Below are 17093 nucleotides of genomic sequence, written 5' to 3' on the forward strand. Positions count from 1 at the left end.
ACGTAGCTATCACGCGGGACAAGCAAGCTGCACCCAAGAGCATGCACGGGATCGACCAAAGCCACCTACGCCACCGTGGCCTCGATAATTTTAGCTTTTAATTGTTCCTTTTGAATCCCTCATTGTTGCCATCGCCCAGGGAGCACTCGTTCAATGCACAACAATCCGAAAACTTTCTGGATGGGTGGCCGTCGTAATATCAGGTTCAATATACAACACTCAATTGAGTAAACCACTTAGGATAAGGGCAGAAGAAAGACAAAAGCAATTTGTATACAATATAATAGAAATGATCGGGTCTAGCTACTTTGTCTAATTCTATTATAGCGCTCCCCGATGGCGCAGTGGTATCTTCGTTGCTTTGTAATTCAGGGGTCCCGGGTTCGATACCTGTTGTAAGCCCATAGTGTAATATTACTCATGAATGACGTATTGAGACTCAATAGATGTAAAATGGTGCGGTAATATGGCTACCTCTCGGAATTATTATACTGTAGATATTACGGGAACAGTGGATGGGAGGAATTTTGTTCCGCCTTTTCCCCCACTTTCATCAACTCGTAGAGAACATTCTGCTTCGCAGTTGTTAAATGAATTTGTTGGACCCTTTCAACACACTCCTGAAAATGCCCAAGGACGACAAAGGGAAGGGGAAGATGTAGAAACGTACGTAAAGGTACCTTGTAAACCCCGGTGGGTGAATAAACGCCCAAGTAAGCCTTTGGAAAGTTCGTCGTCTGATGAAGACGAACGAGTATTATATAATAGGTCCGATTTGAGAAAGTTAAATATGGAAATGGCCAAAGAAAATTTGACTCAATTAATAGCTACTGTACCTATAGTTAAGGAAATTAATGCTGAAAGCAAGCCTGTATAAATGTCTGTATGTATTGCAGGGTATTAAAGACAGAAAAATGTTTCCTTCTCACGAGATTATGCTCTTAGTTTTACCAAAATTAAATACTGAAATGGGTAAATTATGGATGAAATGTATAATTGAAAATATCCCTTGGAATGATGTAGTTCAAATGATCTTAAATAAGTGTGCAACTTCTATTGGCAGGCAGTATTTATGTAATAAGTATGTAATGGGTAATCAAAGAGACAATGAAACTCCATTAGAGTATTTAGAAAGTAGAATTCGAGCTGCTAAGATTTTGCAGTATGATATTGATGAAAGTACATTTGTAAGTTATCTTGTGGATAGACTTAAACCTCAGTATTCCCAAAAATTGTATCTAAAGGGGATACCTAATACTTTAAATGAATTGCAGAACGAGATGAAAGTTTTAGAAAAACTTTCTTATTTGTCCAAGGATTTTTGGGGATTGCATAATATGGAACGACAATTCAAGGCTAAAGGTCATGCATTCAAAGAATATACGCCCAAATATTGTCGTAAACGTTCATCAAGTGATCATTTTGAGCGATGGTGTCCGATGCAGGTGAGAGGTGCTCAATTTGCTTTGCAAGGATCGCGTAGTGACATAGGACCCAGACAAGGTGGTGAAACTAATGTGCCTGCTGTGTTTGTTGACTGTAAAATTAATAATCTGAATTTATTGGCATGTTTAGATTCTGCGTCAACATATAGTTTAATTAGTGAAAGTCTCTTAGAATGAATAAAGACTAGGGGAACTGTTCGAGAATGGGATCTTGATATGCAAGTGATAGTTGGTAACAAGAACCTTATGAATATTAATAAAGGAGTTATGTTAAATGTTGGTCTTGGAAATTTATCGTGAACCACAACTTTTCATGTTTGCAAAAACATGCCTCTAGACTTAGTGCTTGGTGTGAGATTTCAGAAACAGTGCCACATGGTGATTAACTATTTAGAACAAATTGTTGGTTTTTCCGGAAGTGATGAGAAAATCCCTATTAAATGGACATCTGAAAGCTTATGCAAAAATTTTCGTGTTTTACAGAATATACAGTCATGGACATAAGTATTCATACAAAGGCATTGTCTGAATGAAACATGTTATTATACAAAGAAGACCGTAAAGGCAAGTCAAGTCTGAAGCACATATGCTCCATTGGAATGGCAAGAATAGAAACGCAAAGCAATTGTGTGCATACAATTGAAATTGTCATGAGAAATGTGGGTAATCCTTAGATAAACTGCTTTCTGGATGGTCATAAGTATTCATACGCCAGGTTATAAACCCCCCCAAAAAAGTTCGTGAAACAACCGTTTCCATCATTTAGTGCCAGATATTTGTTTACTGCAGTTGCACCTGTGTAAGGAAGTGGTTGGTTTGGTGTTGGCGTGCTGCAGGAAGTCAAATGGGCCGCAAAGGGAAGGAAACCACGATCGAAGAGACGAGAATTATGATATCATTATACCACAATAAGAAATCATATTCTGATATCGCAGACATAGTTGGGAGAAGTCATGCGACTGTGCAAAGTGTCATCAAACGATATAATGACACAAAAGTGCTGATAAATAGGGAAAGGGTTGGGCGTCCTCAGAAACTTACTTCGAGAGAGAAACAAGGACTGTTGAGAATGATCAAGAAAAACCCAAAATTAACATCGTCAGCAGTGTCGGCACATGTTCACGAACACCTGGGAAAACAAGTGTCTTCAAGAAGTATTAGAAGGCTTTTCAACCGAGCAGGGTACAGAGCTAGGGTACCTAGAAGGAAGCCATACATCAGTAAGAAGAACAAGAAGGCCAGATTAACATTTGCAAAGGAGTATGTGAGTAAAAGTTTGGACTTCTGGGATAAAGTGTTGTTTACGGACGAGAGTAAATTTAATATTATCCATAGTGATGGTAGAATTTTGGTGTGGAGAAAGCCCAATACTGAGCTTGAGCCTCGAAATCTCTTGGCGACAGTTAAACATGGAGGTGGTGGCGTTATGGTCTGGGGCTGTATGTCAGCTTCAGGTGTTGGAGAACTCGTCTTTATTGAGGGAACTATGGATAGATTTGTCTATTTGGATATTCTGAAGAATAATTTGCAGCAGAGTATCAATCATTTGGGTCTTGGGAATGATTTTTACTTCCAGCAGGACAACGACCCTAAACATACAGCTGAGATTGTCCGCCTTTGGTTGATATATAATACTCCCCACACACTCAAAACTCCACCTCAGTCCCCAGACCTTAACCCCATTGAACATCTTTGGAGCCATTTGGAAACCAGACTCCGAAAACATGACATAACAAGCAAGAATAGACTGAAAGAGGTTATTTTGCATGAGTGGCACAATATTACATCTGAAATAACCACGCCTCTTGTTCATTCTATGCAAAAGAGACTGACAGCTGTTCTCCATAACAGAGGAATGCATACTAAATTCTGACGACATGGTATTTGTTTCTTTCTTGTCTTCAAAGTGAACTTTTATGTTGGTGTATGAATACTTTTGTCCAGCCAAAGAAGCGGGTATTGAGAATGTATTGTATTTTATTTTTCTACAAGCAGCATCTGATATTTATTTTTGTTGTCAATATATCGTTTGGTGCATACATGGTCAAGCATTAATAGTTTTGACTTCCTTATTATTTTCCTAGCTGCTGCAATTCGTCCTTTCTTCCTTTCAGTTCCACTGTATGATTACTTTTGTCCATCACTGTAGGTCAAAGACAAAGACAAGATCGTCCTTCATTTCCTGTACGTTCTCCTGCCCAGGGTTCAGCCAGCACAGGCCGAGGAGTCGGAGCTCGGTCTTATCAGCGCACGAGAACTGACCAAGGTCAACATGTAGCTTTCCAGCAGACTGCAGGTGCGAACCAGGAAAACTTCGTCAGAAATGTAAACATTGGTGAGAACTCCTCTCGGAGCCAGTCTAGGACTTCGTGGAGGCCACAAGAGAGAAGGCGTGGACCCGAATCCAGATCTTTTGATGTTTCTGGCGCAGCTTTTGGACAGTTTGCATTAGAGGATACTGAACAACAGTTATGTAAGTTGAAAAGTGAATTTTCTGATGTTATTACTTCTAAGCTAGGACGTTTAAAGAACTTTTCGTATATTAAATTATATGATAATGTTCCTGTACATCGGAGTCCATATTTTGTTCCACCATCTAAACAACAGGAACTAGATGGAGTGATTACTGAATTATTAGAACAAAACATTATTGAAGCATCTTCGTCACCGTACGCAGCACCTTGCTTTGTAATTCCTTCTTCAGGGGGGACTAAAAGACTTATTTGTGATTTTTCTGCAGTGAATAAGAAAATAATCTATGATGAGCACCCAGTGGCTAATATGGAAGAAACTATGGCTCAATTGAGTCAGGGGAGAGTATTTTCTGTTATTGATTTGAAAAGAGCGTTCAACCAAGTAAACTTGGATGAATCTAGTAGAGATGTAACAGCCTTTGTAACTCCTAATAATCAGTATAGATATAAGGTCATTCCATTTGGCATTAGTATTGGGCCAAGTTGCATGTCACGAGTTATGAACCAAGTTTTTCATGATTATAAGGGAAGGTTTTTACATTTATTTTGTGATGACATCATTGTTCATAGTGCTAATGAGAAAAAAACATCTGGAACATTTACGTTTAGTACTGCAGAGATTACGAGAATATGGGTTAACTATTTCCCCCAATAAAAGTTGTTTTTTGAAAAGGAGAATAAAATTCTTGGGATTTATTGTGGGGCAAGGAAATTGTGAAATGGATTCAGACAGAATTGAAGCTATTCAAAATCTCCCTTCTCCGAGAAATTTAAAAGGATTATTAAGATTATTGGGTACCTTAAATTTTTATTCTAAATTTATTCCAGAGTATTCTACTGTAGTAGCTCCCTTAAAGGAAATCCGGACACCCAAAATAAAATTTTATTGGGGTTCTAGGCAACAAGAGGCACTAGAAAATATTAAAACTCTATTTAGAGAACATGTAATTTTGAAATTGACTGACTTAAATAAACCGTTTGTTATTCAATGTGATGGGTCCTTGAGAGGATTCGGCTCTTGTCTTTTGCAAGCTGATGAAAATAATAATCTGAGACCAGTGGCGTTCTTTTCTAAAAGATTAAAGGAAGTTGATCGAAAACGAACAATTTATGAGATTGAACTTATAAGTTTAATGCAAGCCATATCACGTTTTGAATACTGTTTGAAAATTCAGCCTTTTATTATTCAATTAGATAATTTGAGCCTTAGTTATATGGTTAAACAATCTCGGAAATATTCCAAATATGCGAGATGGATGGAGAAACTCTCTTGTTATAAGTTTGAAGTGGTGCACATACCCTCTAAGCAAAATGTGACTTCTGATTTATTATCTCGTATGTATGATTGGAGAGATTATCAAACGGAAGAATTCGATTCTGATTATGTTAGTAATGTTAATTTGGCCATGTTGGTAAACCCATTTCATGCCGATACCTTGAAGAAAGAAATGTTGAACGATCAGGAATTGGCCAATATTATGAGACAAATGGAGCAAGGTATAAATTTCCCAAATTATAGATTGCATCGAGGTTTCTTATACAAAAGAACTAACGCCAAGAATTTTCCTTATAGGATATGTGTACCAGATAATTTGAAACATCCTTTAATATTATATTATCACACTAATATGCGAACAGGATCTCATGGTAATTGGTTGAAAACACTTAAGCGTCTACAGAGACACGTTACTTGGGAACATATGTCTCAGGATGTTAAGGATTTAGTTCAATCTTGTGATGTATGTCAACGAGCTAAGTGTAAAAACACAACCCCTGAAAATATATTAACGTCTGCAATTGTAACAATTCCTATGAAAATGTTGTACATAGATATTTGTGGACCATTACCTGTATCTAATGGTTATAAATATATTTTTGTCCTGGTAGATGGATCATCAAAATTTTGTGTATTTGAGCCTATTAGGAAATTGAGTTCAAAGGTATTGATTGATAAATTAGATCATATTTTTATGACTTATGGCTATTGTTATGAGATTGTATCAGACAATGCGTCATATTTTGTATCAGATGCATTTACCAGTTATTTATTTAACCATGGAATTCAGCATATTAGATTATCTGTTGGCAATCCTCAGGCCAATTTAAGTGAAAGATACATACGTACTTTGAAAACTGCCTTGAGATGTTATTATTCAGCAGATCAAACTAAATGGCATGAAGGTTTGAAAAAGATACAGTATAGTTTAAATTGAATCAGCAGTTTGAAGAAGGGAACAAATCCAAAAAGCTGATTGTTGGGAAATTAAAAAAAACTGCCTATTGTCGTTACTGTTCATTATGGCTGAATCAAAATCGTATAAGAAATCCGTTACATATACCTACTATCCTAGTGCGTAGTATTTTTGGTATTGGACTTTAATAAAAAGGACTACGAGGATTATAAAAGTAAGGATTCGTTCCCTTCTTCAAACTGATGAGATGCACATTACGTATTATGCATATAAATGCTGGATTGGAAAAAATCCAAATATTTATTTGTCACAAAATATCATAGAAATGTTAAGTAGCATACATTATGTTGTGATTTCAACATTGAGGAATCTTGAACTATTGAATACAGTGTCCAAACGTACACAGAAAACTATTGCTCCCCTTCACTCAGACCATCATCCTCCATTGACGCAGTCGTTGGCCTTGTCAACACCTCTTCATAAAATGGTTTGTATTCATCGGGAATGTACGTGACTATCTTGGCTACATTCTGTATCTTCTTGTGATTAATGGGGATGTGTCCATCATACGCTAGATCAGTTGGAATCTGGGCTACTGCTGAGTTTGGCTTTTGCAGCAAGAAAGTGTGTTTCAATAGGCCATCGGTATACTCAGATGTGGTCAAATAACCTCTTGGTAAGGAGTATTTCACTTGCCTGTATTTAGATATCATAAATGATGTGGTCTTGTCAAGGGACTTTGCTGTTTTTCTTGTAGAACTGCGGCTTCCCTCTATTATCAACGGCCAGTTTACCTGACGTAATCAATGAAGTTAACCTAAACAGTGCTTTATTTGTGATACCGTACAAAATTGAAAATGCCTTTTTACACACAGGTACACGTTCAGTGCCTGTCATTACGTGGTAAACAAAACTGCTATCACGTTTAAGTGGAACTGCACTTTTAGAACGCCTACGTGCCGGTGATTTACGGTCAATGAGTCCCATTAAAAATGTGTCTTGCTCATTTTTCGTTTTAAACCCTTGCAAAGCATTTAAACAGTGTTCCTTGTCATTTACACTGAATTTCTTACTATATTTCTTCTTACAAGAGCAATCCCCATCTCTATTTGACTTTGCAGGCACTGTCTTTCCAGTTCTAATACTTACATACTCTTCCCCTCGAAGTCTTTTGTTTTTCTGCACTACATAACTATACGTTTCTGGGTGTCGAACACCTTTCCTCTTCTTTTTAGGCGTAAGAACAACATCGCTGTCCGATGAACTAGCAGACATTCCAATAAGTTGCAAACACTTCACAATCGTTTAGATTACTCGTTTAGACCATCACAGATTGTAACTCAGATACTAATTGCAGGTTAACCTTGGTAAACACAACAGAAATGTAGAATAATATACACAAGGTTCAACAAGGTCTTGCATACCATCGCAACTTGTAACAGCTGTTAGCAAGTACGATCTTAGCGCCACTAGTGGGAAACGGATGAATCAGTTTGAAGAAGGGAACAAAACCTGGATTCATTCCCTTCTTCAAACGTACGAATATTTTCAAGGGCAATTACACCATCAAGCGTGTGGTTTTCGGTCCCTTTTCCTAACGTCCTAGATGCGGGTATATGTTAAGACACGTTTGGAGCAAAAAAACGAATTTCGATTTTTTGGCGCTTGTTCCCTTCTTCAAACTGCTGATTCAATTGTTCATACCATCATACATTGAAATATACTCCATCGGAATTGTTTTTGGGACGACAATTGTGGGATCCATTGGAAGTCCAATGGCAATTATCTGATATGGATTTTAATGTAGCAGATGGTAATTTGCAAGATAAATGGAAAAACGTTATCAGAAATATGCAACGGGAATGGGAAAAGAGAAAACAATTGTATAAGAAGCGATATGCACCCATAACATTTCAAGTCAATGACAAAGTATTGGTTAGGACTAAGATTAAATCTTCCTTAGAGGACAAGATAACTAAAAGTCTTTCTAATAAGTACGAGGGTCCATATTTCATAAGTAAATTTCTAACAGAGAATTCAGTTCTGGTTAAGAAAGTTGATGATGAAAATGTAAGTTCCAAAGTACATGTGAATAAATTGAAAAGATATTTGGAGCCCAGGAGAGGCAATAATAGGTAATTTTAATACATGGATCGGCAAGATCTCAGAATATATGTAAGGTTAATTAAGAATTCTCCCATTATATAAAGGTAAATTATTGTAGATTTGGTGTATGTTGCCTGTATTATAGTAAGAATGAATGGTTTATGTTTGTAAACTTGTACTGGTACCAGTTTGTTTTCTTTTACTTTTTGAATATTTACAGGCGATGGAGTTGGAGGGATGACATGCGCAAATCCCTATAACTATTACGAAACCTCGCTCAAAAGCTTGAATCTTGGTTGTGTATGAAGAGTATGTTTGAAATGTGAAGTCTGAAAAGATGTGTGTAACTAGGAGTACACTAAGTTATGTGCTAGAAAATTGTATTTTTGGGGGAGAGGTTATTTTGTAAGCCCATAGTGTAATATTACTCATGAATGATGTATTGAGACTCAATAGACAGGTGACTCAGAAAGGTTATGCCATTGGCTGGGCTTCTGCGCTGGGCAAGCGAGGAGTTTAGAGTGGCAGATCCTTGCCTACTGAGAGAGACTTTGGACGAACTGGACACAGGCTGGACAGGCTGAGTATACTGCATTACCGTCTATCAACCTTTTGGGGCCTGCATTTACCTAAAGTTAAGGGAATTATTTTGAGTTCTTAAAAGAGCACGAAAAGGAATTTGTTTTTGTTTTAATTTTTTAGGTGGATTGCTCTGGGTCATGTTAGCTGTGGGGGTTTTGGGCAGGGCTGCGGTTGGCTCAGACTCGTGTAGCCCTTACTTACTGACTGGTGACAATCAAATGGGACGAACTGTACTATTTGAACTGGGAGTTAATTCATACATAGAAATTACTGTTGAGTTAACTAAATTTGGAAAGTATAAGTAATAATATTATTTGTAATAAAGAATATGTGTTAAAGAATATTAAGTTTAAATTGTATAATTTAAGTACCTAATATATGATCATTACGTTCCACTGCGCCGATAAGACAATCCTCGTCTCACTTCTGTAGTATAAAAGGGGAAACAAGAGACGTAGAGGATTATAACAGCAGAGCATGGTTGCATGCTGGTTCTGTCTCTGGTACTTGTGTACAATTGGCTATCAATATATGAATATTTCTAGTTTGGTTAGACTGTAAAATGGTCTAGACTGTAAAAAATGGGTTAGACTGTAAAATACTCACTTCTGTAGTATAAAAGGGGAAACAAGAGACGTAGAGGATTGTACTGTCCAGACCTGATCAGCCTTACTGTGCATAAAGTAGACAAATACCAAATCAAAATTAAAAAAAACTAATTCTAGTATAATATAACTTCTACAATGTAATAAAATGTTAAATGCCCTGTTAGCACAACAATATTGCGAAAGGAGAAAATATCAAAATAAAGCAAACCAAGACTGGAAAAAGGCCACAAATAATAAAACTAGAAGGTAGGGGAACTAATGTTCCCGAAACATCAACAAAAATGTAAGTAGAGAGAATGCTATGTTCTAGATCACCCCCCCCAAATCCAACTATTTTATAGTGATCTCTTCAAGTGTAATTTAATAAAAAATCAAAATTTAGCTGTTTTTCTAAGTGTAAAAAGTGAAAATTTGCTTCACACAAGAGCTCAACATTCAATTTTTATAGAGTAAAATCGCAAGATTAGATAATTTCCCTTATTTTTTTAAAATTTTGCTTTTTTAAAAATTCTAAGTGTAAATAAATAACTATTTTTTATAAAAATGTTATTTATTTGTTTTGAATACGGTTGAATTTCAAAATCTCTCTCTATTGCAGATTTTTCTAATTTAAAAAACTTTTTCCTTAAGCAGTAACTTTAAGCAAATTGAATACTAACAGAAATGTTGCAAGAATTCTCATGTAACCTAGTTTTACTCAGACAAATCAATAGTCTTCTCACGAGAAGTCTTGCATGCAAGAGAGATATTTCGAAGCGATTGTTCTTTTAACATGCACATGCTTGAATATGTTACAGAGAGAGACAGTCTGGTATTTCTTGCGTGAACTAGCCATGCAAAGAATGTTAATCATGCAATGTATTGCAATATTTGTATACCCCTATTGATTCTTTTCCTCCGAATTTTTTCAAATTATTAAAATACTTATAGCTCGAGAACCAAGTAACGTAGAAAGGTGGGGTTTTTACATTGGTTTTGTTTTGATGTTTCTTTTATCATCTGGTACCAAAAATTGACATAGGTTATCATAGAAGATTATGTAACTTTTATTTTATATGATAAAAAATAACCAAAAAGAAATAATGCACATGAATGTATTTGGATTTAAAAAAACATTCAACAAATAGAGAGAATTTCAGTAAACATGGATATCATTAGGGATATTCATCGTAAACTAAGAGGCCTGGTTATCTTCCATCTAAATAGTATCTGGTATCAAGTTGATGAGGATACGGGTAAACAATTACATGTATTCAATAATAACCAACCATCATATAAAATTCCTGTCAGTGGAAAAATTCAAATAAGTATCTCTCCATCCAATGCAGCAGTTGTACATAGGTCGAAATTTGTATAGAATTAAACACAATGCAATAGATCCCAACACAATATACGATGTGGAAGCAGGTGATTTCCTCTATGCTGAAATAATTGGGGAGTATGATAAATTAATTCCTCTTTTCATCGAAATAAGAATAATCTATCCTCTAATGAATATATAAAAATACCAAACAAAAAATAAAATATATAAATAAAATAATGGATATATTTGGAAATAGAAGGCTACAAGAGATAAAAGATAACTCCAGCGACATTGCCAGATTAGACGAGCGTCTTAAGAAACTAAAAGCTGATTTATTTATTTTACGAAATTCACTAAATTTAAATATACAAGCTGAGATTACAAATCTCCAAACTGAATTAATTAATTCCACAGTAAAAATTGATGGCGAACTTAAATCCGTGCTCCAAAAATATACCAATTTAGATTCAATTGACAATGTTCAAAACTTGGAGGAGAGCATAGCCAAGTTGAAAAATGATCTTGAGAAATTCCGACAAATCCAAACAAGTACTTCAGAGCAATTAAAACAAGAATTAAACAATCAAGCAAATACTATTCGTACCGAACTGCTTTCTATTATTCGAAATATCAAAACGCAAGAGCAATACGAACAGGTTAAAGCTAGTGTTCTCGAATTACGAGAGCAATTTCTATCTTTTGAAATTCCTACACTAGAAAATATTAAAACTGAATTGCAAACAGATGAGTTACACAGGGCTATAACAGAAGTTCAAGCCAAACTGCAAACGTTGGAAGATTTTTATCAATAATTTACCTTCATCTTCCGAATTAAACGCCATCGCATGCAGTGTTGCCAGTATCAATTTACAGATGGAGACTTATGAAGATTTCGGGAAGATACAGGGTACCATAGCTCATATTGAAGACACTTTGACAACCATGTGAAATGAATTGACAAATGTACAGGAAACTCTGGAATTCAAGTTGCCAAGCAAAACCGAATCTTTAAACATAATTCAACAACAGATTACCAAATTAGAAAGTCTGAACACCGAATCTGAACTATCCCATTTTTATCATATCATAGATGATATTCAGAACAAATTACAAATATTACAGCAACCTACGCCTACACAAGATGACATACAACAACTTAAAAATGCTTTGAGCAATGTTGCAGATACTACGGAGTTGGATGCTATCAAACAAGCTTTGACCACACTTCAAAATACTGTAGCTAATTTACCCACTTCCCAGGAGTTAAGATCTGTAAAAAGAGCAGTAAATCGAATACTCAAGTCAGAGGACATCAAGAACATTCAAGCTGAAATTGCTGTAATTGAAGACACTATTACTACTTTGCCTACCAACCAGATAGTCAACGAACTTCATGCATTGTTTGAAGAAATCAGAAGTCAAGTACACGATCTTGCAAGCCAGAGTACTAAATTGAAACTTGCAGAAAGTTTACAGGAGATTATTTCTAATATTAAGCTACAAATTAGTACCCTCGAAACAAGTCAAGAATCTGCTTTATCAAGTTTTACCTCACAACTTCATGATCTCAAAGAATAATTTCAACAATTGAATGTCGATGTGAAAATCAAACCCAGTTACAATGAAGAAGTACGCAGCATAAACGAATATCAAGAATCAGTATTAAGCAGATTAGACGATCTTGAATCACGCCATTTTTCACTGTTGAGTTAGTTAGACTCGAGAGTGTAGCAAATGTACGAGGGCACTGGACTTAAGTTAATGCAGGAAATGTTTACAAATTGTATCCCTACAGTCAGTCTCATGATTTTTTCTTGATGGTAATATTAGGTTTTTAAATTTTGGCTATGTAAAGAAGGGAAAACATGTGGAAGTACCCAATTTCACCATACAGAGAAAAGATGGTGTGTACAGAGCACTTCAGATACCTATTGCATATTGGGATGAATCTGCAAAGAAATATAAAATACATGAGGATGAACAATTATCTGGTTTTCATGTGGAAGCTGGTGACCAATTGTTATTTAAAGTGAAACAATTGTACCCTGAAAATAATCCATTTTATGTCATATTTTCTTATAGCACCCGATGTCAAGATAAGATATAGTTAATGAGTTACATAAAGCAGCTCGTCGCAACTACAAACGATTGAGTGTGGTAACGAAAGGTGTAGATGATTTGTTTCAAGCTGATCTGATAGAAATGAGCACAGAAACTTTAAAAAAATTACATAAGATAGATCATGGTTACAAATATATGCTCACAGTTATTGATACATTCGGTAAATATGCGTGGGCTATTCCTCTAAAATCCAAGACAGGTACTTGTGTTACTGAGGCTTTAAAGTCGATATTTAGTGACGGTAGGATACCAAAATATTTACAGACAGACAGAGGAAAAGAATTCTATAATTTTAATTTTACCAAGTCAATGCAACAATATAATATTAAACATTATTCTACATACAGTAATTTGAAAGCCAGTATAGTGGAATGATTCAATAGAACATTAAAAAATCGAATGTGGAGAGAATTTACTATACAGGGTAACTATAAATGGGTACAAATTTTACCCGAGCTAGTTCATAATTATAATAATTCAGTATACAGAACTAATCACATGAAACCTGCTGAGGTAACCAAGTCTGATGAGTCTAGGTTGATTTCTACTGTTTATTGTCAAAAATATAAATACACTACCAAGAAACCAAAATACAAAATAAGAGATCAAATAAGAATTAGTAAATTTAAACATTTGAAAAGGGATTCACAAAAAATTGGAGTACAGAGTTATTTACTGTAGTTCAAGTTTTACCAGGGAATAGAAATACATATATCATAAAAGATAATTATAATAAAGTATTGAAAGGGAGATTGTATGAAGAGGAACCCAGTAAAACAAAATATCCAGATACATATCTAATCGAGAAAATATTGAAGAAGAAAAATAATAAATTGTATCTTAAATGGCTAGGACTGCCAGAAAGAAATTGGATAGAAGGAAACCAGGTGATTCTTTGACACCAACATGGAATGTGGTACAGCGTTTACCAGATTTAGTAGAAACTAGTAAAAAAATGGGGAGTTGTTACCTAATATTAAAAGGTGCCTCATTGTAGGTCCCACTGGTTGTGGAAAAACCACTCTGCTGGTAGATAATTTCCTGCTTGCCCCTAGTTGGCTAGATTGGGAAAATAGACACCTGTATGTATTCTCTAAAAGTTTAGAACAACCAAAATATCAACAACTCATGAAGCCGTACGAGGGACTTAACATTTGCATAAAAAATAAAACCTCTCAATGATTGTTTGAAAAATTCTGTTGTAGTTTTTGATGATGTCATTCTAGAAAATCAAAACGAAATCCGAAATTTCTTTATACAGGGTCGTCACAAAGAAATAGATTGTTTTTATTTGACTCAAACTTATTCCAAGATTCCCAAACAGTTACTGAGGGATAATACAAACCTAATTTGTTTGTTTCGTCAAGATCATACTAACTTGAAACATGTATATGATCATTATGTAGGGGGTGACTTAAATTATAACCAATTTTCAAAATTCTGTTCATCTTGTTGGAACAGAGATGATTTTGGATTTGTTACCATCGACATGACTAGAAAACCTAACAATGGAAAATTTAGAAATAAAATCAACGACTTTTTGAACGTTGAAACGATATAAAATAACCTCTAATCAAAAATATGACAAAAAATAAAATTGAAGACAATTTGAAATTATGTGATTACCTGACCAAACGATATAAAGGCTGGAAAGCAGAGAATCGAGGATTCTATGAACAACGCAAACGTCAAGACCAACCAATTATCGATGCAATCAGTGGTCTCGGTAAAGAGATTAAAGGTATCACAGAACAAAATAAAAATCTCATAAATGAATTAGTACCTCTTACTGCTAAAAAATATGCAGATTTTCCTCCTACACCATTATCTAGTATTCACATACCTCTGACCCTCCAACAACAACCTACTAGAACTATAAGTGAACGTGAAAAAATTGAGTTGGGTCCCTTGGCAAGAGATTATCTGAGTACAGGCAAATTTGAAAAAGATGAAGTGTTTTGATCGTATCCGACCATGGAGCCAAATGAGGGTGTGGTTTGGAAAATTTGGAAATCTAGAGTAACATTCGAAGGGGACAACATAAAAATCAATTTAGGTGAAAAAAAACAGCTGGTCCAGATATCCTGGCACTCCTGGATTATGGGAGCTCATCACCAAGAAACAACCAAAGAATTTTACACAAGATTATCAGAGTTACTCAGATATTTTGATATTATCTGCTGCCTTATATCAAAATAACGACGCCACTCAAAATCGTGTTAAATCAAGCAGTGGGGACAAATACAAAAATCTTATTAAACCTATCTGGAACCAACTCAAAACTAGTAGTGGTATCAAACAATACAATACTTTACCTAAAGAATTTCTGTGGGTAGATGATGTGAGAAAAATTCATGGATAGATTGCTGGTTATAGCAGGGGAGGAAAATGCTAGAAACAACAACTTTTACGAGAAAATGGGTATTGTAGACATGATTAGCAATAAACTAGCTCATTTTATTGTAAATGATCCCAAAGGTATAGGATAATTAAAATTATTAATACTCTACCCCCTAAATTTTGGAATGTAGCGGAAGGCCGAGGTTTGGTAAATGATATTATTAATAAGCTCCCATTTGAGTTACACGTACCTGGTTACGAATACTGTGGCCCTGGGACAAAACTTGAGAAACGATTTAAAAGAGGGGACAGGGGGATCAATCCTCTCGATGCAGCTTGTAAAGAACATGATATTGCATACAACACACACACAGATCTCGATATCATGGCTGATCAAAAATTGGAAGAGACTCATTTGGAAGATTAACCAGCAGAGATGCATCATTAGGTGAACGAATAACAGCATTGGGTACTACCATTGCTATGAATACAAAACAAAAATTAGGATGGGGTCTGTAATATATATATAAATATCCTGAAAAAAAATAATAATAATAAAAAACAACATGAAACCAAAAGGAATTGTGTACGAAATTCCATATCATGATCTTAAAAAAATAATCCAATTTTAACTAAAAAACAACAGGAAAATAAGATACAATGTATAGCCAAAGGAAATGGAATGAAATTATTACTTAGTACACCACAATTAAAACGTTTGCAAAATACAAGAAAAAAAATCACATAGCGGAGGATTTATATTCAGCATTCCAGCCATCCTGACGGCTTTAGGGGCAGTGGGAAAATTAGCGGGGGGTAGCGCGGCTATTGCCAAAACTGTAATTGATTCAAAAAAGAATAAGCCAGAACTAGAAGAGCAGAAGCATCATAATCTTGCCATGGAAAGAAAATTAGGCAGTGGTGTGAAGTCCAGAGCACTCAGAAAATTTTAAAAAAGAAGAAGCACTCACAAACCAAGACATTGAATCTTTAGTTAAAATATTTAAAATTCGACATTTCAGGGGAGTTTTCATGTCTGATTCTCTCCCTAAAGGTAGTCCCCCTTTCGCACGAGAATGTGACGTGGTGAATTTGGACATGTCGAAAAATATCGGTACCCACTGGATATGCTATTATAAACAAAATAACAATGCTTTTATTTTCGATTCTTTCGGAGGGGTACCGCCTACAGAATTAATTCATTATTTAAAACATGTTAAGATTTATTACAACGAAGAACGTATTCAAGATTTCGATCAAATTATATGTGGTCATGTTTGCATTACGATGCTTAGAATATTAAATAAAATATATAACATCAAATTACAAGATTTTCAAAAAGCAGTGTAGAATATTAAATATGGGAATTTTTCATCTTTCCAGCGAGACTTCGGTCTTGAAACTACATCTTCACGATGATATTATCTATCCAAAATCCATAGCTCCGAGAGCCTTCTACAGCATGTATCTGTTTCCAAATGTAACTACCTACAACAATTCTATATTTGTGAATTATCAACAAGACAACTACGTTAATCAATTACTATATGTATTTCAAGAACACCAAAAGCTCGTAAAAGAGTCAAAACAGAACAATCAGCGTAAGCCAAAACACTATTCACATGACTGACGTGAGAGCACGTCAAATTTAAAAACACGTCCTGCGTGTACAATTAATTTACAACAGTTAACGAGCATCATTCAATCATGCGTAAACAAAATGCACATGCGTATATTACTTAAACCCGATTAAACAATCCACATTAGACAATCAACAAATACTTCCCAATTATTTCCCATGTATGTTAATTGCGGTGCAAGTCTTCATTTAGATTTTTACCGTGATTTACCTTACGGCATTATTTTTGCCAATCATTAACATTATCTCAATTCTCCCGATTTAAATGCTACCGAGAAAGGGG

Source organism: Lepisma saccharinum, chromosome 25 (assembly GCF_977018435.1).
Source record: "Lepisma saccharinum chromosome 25, izLepSacc3.1, whole genome shotgun sequence".
NCBI classification, from domain to species: Eukaryota; Metazoa; Arthropoda; class Insecta; order Zygentoma; family Lepismatidae; genus Lepisma; species Lepisma saccharinum.